Below are 6,000 nucleotides of genomic sequence, written 5' to 3'. Positions count from 1 at the left end.
CGCGACGGGAAAAAGGGGGGGGACACCCGTTCGGTGCCTTGCGAGACGGCTTTGCCTCGGCTGCTGGCTGCTTATAAGCCAGCAGGCTTCGCGCAAACCCTGCCCACCGAGCCTGCCTCCCCTCGCAGATAAGACCAAAGCATTTTTGCTCTCCTTCTCGGCAGCTCCCAGGCTCGCGGGAAGGAGCGGGGAGCGAGCGCTGCCTTGGGGTGCAAAGTCCTTTTGGTGCTTGGCCACGCCAGGAGGGACAAAGCCAGGACAGCAGGGAGGGAAGGACACAGAGGGGAATCAAGGGGAAGGTGGGAAAAAGAGATCGGAGGAGGAAGGATGGGGTGGGTGGGAGGCAGCGCCATGGCTGCGGGTCCCGGGACCCTCCTGGGGATCCGGCCCGACCGGACCGCGGCTCTTGGCAGGACGTCCCTTCCCCACGCCGGTGTCACGCGGCGAGTGTCCCTCGGCAGCGTCCCGGCCACCCGCTGCGGGGCACGAGGGCGAGCGCAGTGGCTTGGGGCGTAGCCAAGGTCCATCTCCCGCTGCTTCTTGCCAAGGTGACCCACCTCCCGGCATAACCTCATTTTTCGGAGAAAAGGATTATTTCTGCTGGCTGTGAGGGGAAACCCATCGCATCACACCAAGTGTTTTGGACTTGGGGGAATTAGGCTGATACAAAAGAGTAACAAAAAGTTCCTGCAAAATGAAAACCAGACCCGTGTTGGTGGGCTTGATAGTTCCCTTTTTTTTTTTTTTTTTTAAAAAAAAGATTTTTTTATATAACTAAATCCCTTTCCCCCAGGGCCTGGCCTCAGCCCTGGGAGCCGTGCCCAGGCTGAGCTTTGGCCTCGGGTTGGCTGACCCCAACGCCCCTCATTGAGGCCACCACCCCATGGGGACACAGTGGACACAAGCCACAGAGGGGACAGCTTATTTTGGGGGGGACAGATGGAAACCCCTTGACTTGTCGGCCCCGCTGGGTGCTGCAGCGCATTTGGGCACCACCACGGCCCCATGGGGTGACCCCACGGGGCCAGCGCGGCCCCTTGACAAGGGACACGTCCTCCTGCCAGGGCTGGGGACCCTACAGTGTTTGCAGACCCATTTCCAAAATAAAAAAGAAAGGGATTTAGGAGCCTGTGACCCTCTGATGTCTATTAAACCTCCCTCCAAAAATCACAGCTTCCCACCCTGCCCTACTGATGTGGGCATCCAAAAAAACCTTCATCCCCCCAACTCCAAGCCTGTATTGGTGCGCAACAGAACCAGCACCACCTGGGAGCCCAGACACTGCGGAGCCGGGGGCGAAGCCGCCATCCTCCTGCAGCCCCCCCTTGCCGACCGCTTTCCCCACCCATCACAGGTCCCTGGAAACTCCATTTTACTGGGAAGTTGGAAAAAAGTTGGTTGGTTTGGCTCCAGTTTGGCTGGTGACCAAGCGCCGACGAATGGAGATTTCCTGTGCCCCCCAGCGCTGTTCCCAGCTGTGCCGGGGAGGGGTTTTCCCGGTGCCGGGGGCGTTACGGCACAACCTCCGGCACCGCCGGGGATCTCGGGTGAGTGGCATGGCTGAAACGGGCTCTGCAATCTCACTGGTATCCAGAAATCCCAGGGAGGGAGGCTTTTCTGACCCCGCAGGGGAAGAGCAGGTTGCTGTCATTTTGCACGTGAGCATCTTCCAAGGCCGACGCTGCGGGACTTTGTGTTGGGCCAGAGGTTTTCTGGACAGCTGCATCTCCAAGGATGCCCGCAGCTCTGTGACATCCCTTCCTGAAAAGCTCCGGCTAGGAGAAAAAGGCAGAAAATCATCCTACCCGTGGGAGAGCGCCGGCGGATGAAGTGGCTGTTGGCCCAGGAAGGCAGGTGAGATGCCTGCAAGCTTGGAGGTGCCTCTGTGCTGCCCCAAATCCGTGCTGCGCCCCAAGGGTGGGCTCAGAGACACCCAAGGGGCACCCTGCAGAGCAGGGGATGGGTCCCCACTGTCCCCGCCCTTCTCAGGGTGCCGGGGTGGGTGTTGGACACCCACCTGTGCCCAGCGCGCAGGGTTCCCTGGGGCTGCCGGCACCGCAGCCCGGAGGGGCAGGAGGCATCGAAGGAAGTGAAAAATGTGTTGCCACGGAGACGGATGCTGAACCGCTCGTGGGAACGCGGGCTCAGGGGACGCCGGGCGAGACGTGGTGTCCCTGGGCCGGGAGGATGCTTCCCATCGGCTTGCATCGCTGTCACCAGCTGCACGGAGACCTTGTGCCCCCCTCCCTGCAGCTCGTGTGCGCGGACACGTGTGCGATGACCAGAGCATCCCTGCAGCTTGTCAGGGGTGCAACCGCGGGGGTGCCTCACTTGCGAAGGAGCCTGAGCTGCTCCCAGCATTTTGGACAAGCTCCCCAGCCGCAAAAATCTCCCTGCCTGCAGCCCTGGTGTCCCCAAGTATTGGCAGCAAATATTCCTCAGGGGAGCTGAAAGGTATTGGGGTGTGATGGGAGAGGGTGAGCAGGGGTGGTCACATGAAAAAGCAGGTATTTGGGGATGACTGGGAAGATTTGGTGATTGTACTGGGTATGTCACAGCTCTACAGCCTCTGGTTGGGGATACTCAAGCCCATTTTCCCTTTTATTATGAGTCACATTTTTGGCTTCCCCATCTCATTTCTCAAAGCCTTCAAGAGTGCTTCAAAACTCCCATCTGATCCACCTCTCTGCTTGAGCAACCAAGGAGCTTCTGGAAGGGAAAGAAAGGATTCCTTCCTGATTTAAACCTCAAAAATCACTTTTTTTTACCAGCTACACAGGCGTGTTACTTTTCTCGATGGCTCCTGTGCTGGTTGGTACAAATCACTGCATGATGGGGGCTTTTTTCCCTCCCTCTCCGAACCCTGAATTTAAAGGCTTCTGCTTCATTTGCTGATGAATTCAATCAATTATCATAGTGCATAATTTGCTAAGCTGCTTTCCCAGATGCGGTGATGCTGCCGTGAGCAAGAGGGAAAAACCCCATCTCCCATCCGAATTTTTCATCTAAACAAACAGGGTTTTTTTCTGATTCTTAAAATAAACGAAACACCCCAAGCAACCCGATTTTTTGTGATTTATTTCAACCCGTGACTAATAAAACAATCACGAACCACTAGGCTAAGTGCTGTGGCCAGTGCAGCCCCCTCCATGTCACCTGGGCTTGGGGACCAGGATGTCAAGAAGGACCCAGGGATCCTGCTGTCTGGATGCAAATTATCTCTGTTGAGGGTTTTTGGCAATATTACGGGGCTGCTTCCAGCTTTTCCCTGGATAAAAGATAGATTTAAAGTCCTGTGTGTGTCTCCTGCACGGGGACGGGGCGCTCACCTCCAGCGCCGCAGGATTGATCGCTGCTTTATCGCCAGAAACACTTTATCGCTCAGCTCTTGCCCGGAGCTGAACGCAGCAGAAACTCTCCTTATCGGCATGATTTTTACCCTGTTCCGCAAAAACGCCACCCAGCACGTGCCTGCCCTAGGACAAGGGTTTCTGGCCATGGGGAGGCTGGTGCCAGCACAGGGGAAACCCATGAGCCAGGTTGGCAGCTCAGTGGGGCAGGAGGTGGATGAGAAGGGGATGGAGACGTGGTTTCCACTGTAGGATCTCTGGTTCTGTCCCCCGGCTTGGGATCAGTGCCAGCAGCCCAAGGATGCTCTATGACATTGCACAGCCCTGAAAATGCTGTGTCCTGAGGGCAGGTAGCAGGTCAGGGCCTCTAAACAATGCCCGTGTCTTGGGAGAGTCATAAATAAATGCAAGACCCTGATTATCAGCCCCTGGGAACCCCCGGCCACAGCACAGGAGATAAACCCAGTGCCAGGCACGTGGGCAGGAGCATCACGGGGCAAGAAGTAAAAGCCTGGCCAGAAATCATCCCTCCTCCTTCATCCCTCATCCTTCGTCCTTCATCCCTCCTCCTTCATCTCTCATTCTTCATCCTTCTTTCCCCATCCTTCATGCCTGAACCCCCATCTTCCTCACCAGCTGGGCACCGATACAGGGTGAGCGAAGAGGCCAGCATGTTCCCTCCACACCCATTAGCCCAATAAAACATGGCAAAGTCCAATATTTCTTTTTTTTTTTTTCTCTTCTTTAATAACCAAAACCAATCCCAGCCCCGAGGCGAGCGAGCGTGACTGCATTAATCATCTGCTGCGAGCCCGGTGCAGGTTATCGCGGCTGTTTATCCAAGCTGCTATTAAAAAAAAAAAAAAAATCACCATAAATGTGCCTTCAGCCTCTTCTGAAAAAGATGAAGTGTTTGCAAGTGGCTGCACTGATCCTATCACCTGCTTGGCTCAGCAAAGTTCTGTACCCAGCGAGGAGGAGGACGAGGAGGTGGAATTAAAGCCAGGAGGAGAACCAGGGTCTTTTCCAGCCAAGCTGCGCCGATCCCTGACGTGGGAAGCATCCAGCTTCATCCCAGCTGGGAATCACCCATCGTTCAGCCTTTGTGGGACCCCAGAGAACTGGGGACCCACCCCCCGACATGACCCAGTGGGACAATTTGTGCTTAATCCTGAGCTACCCCAGAGCCGCTCCCTTGGCAGCTGCACAGCCTTCCAAAACGGCTTTTAAAAATCTTATATTTAATGGAAAAAAAAAAAAAAAGTTAATTTTGCCCCAGGTTTGGGGTTGCGCAGGGAACTGCAGTGGCTGGGGTTGTTTCAGGTGGCAGCTCAGCTCCTCCGAGGCAGCTGGGCTCTTGAATCGCGATCCTCCGGGGAGGCATCTTGCAAATTAGCATTTCTTAGCGATAAAAACTTGGTTTAAGAAAGGGGGAAAAAAACAACCCGAAAGAGGTTAGATCAGCAAAATGGTAATTTGATAATCTCAGGCAGAGGGAGGGGAAGCTGCCCACACTGGGGAGGGGCAGGAACTACTGGGTTTTTTTACCACAAATTATCGGTTGATAGTGCTCCTATTGATCCGCCGGTACTTGGCAGCCCAGGACAAACCTGGAGTGGGTGCCGGGCTTGGCTGATACCTGGGGAGCTGGAGCAGCAACTGCTGTGCTGCTTTGACTCCCGGATCTGCAGGAAGACGTGGCAGCCCTGAGCATCCCTGAGCATCTCTGAGCATCCCTGAGAATTCCCGAATGTCCCTGAGCATCTCCGAGCATCCCTGAATGTCCCCGAACATCCCTGAGCATCCCTCAGCATCTCTGAGCATCTCTGAATGTCCCTGAACATCCCTGAGCATGCTTGAGCATCCCTGAACATCCCTGAAAATCTCTGAGCATCCCTGAGAATTCCTGAATGTCCCTGAGCATCTCTGAACATCCCTGAGCATCCCCGATATGCCTGAGTATCTCTGAGCATCCCTGAACACCCCTGATTGTCCCCCAGCCCCACGGGTCCATGCTGGGACAGCCAGCACTGGCTCTTCTACCCGCCTGGCACGTCACGGTCCCAGCAATGCGGGAGGATTTCATTATAGCCAGCTCAGGGAAAGCTCAGGCAGATTTAATAAAGCCATTCTGCCTCTGGCAATGTCTTTAATTAAAGAGCTGGTTACAAAGGGCTCGCTGTTCCCGAAGAAGAGGAGGGTGCTGGCCAGCGTTAAGGGGCTTGTTTGTCCCCAGACCGGCTGCCACTGAGTCCTCTTGCTCGTGGTAGTGGGTGCAGGGACCCCCACTGTGGGGATAGGACAAGCAGCCGTGTACATTGAATCATGTAATGCTGAGGTCTCCTGTCCTTTTGGCTGCTGCAAGTCAAGACATTTTGGCTGGATGTGGCTATAAACATTTATAAAGCTGTTTCGTATTGTATTACAGCAGTGCTGCTGTCAGCAGAGGACAAAGCTTTTTGTCTTGCTAGGTATCCTAAAGGATGGACCCCTCAAATTCCATCCCCTTTGAGACTTTTCCAAGGGTCTCAGCTGGAAAATCCTCCCCTCGCTCTGCCCAGACACCCAATCAGCCCTTTCCAGCCGGGGCACAGCCCAACAGCTCAAGGTTTGCACTTTTATGGTGGCTTTTATGGCTTCCCTGATTAAC

Source organism: Caloenas nicobarica, chromosome 24 (genome assembly GCF_036013445.1).
Source record: "Caloenas nicobarica isolate bCalNic1 chromosome 24, bCalNic1.hap1, whole genome shotgun sequence".
NCBI classification, from domain to species: Eukaryota; Metazoa; Chordata; class Aves; order Columbiformes; family Columbidae; genus Caloenas; species Caloenas nicobarica.
The sequence above is the reverse complement of the archived record's forward strand: the minus strand, read 5'-3'. Positions refer to the sequence as shown.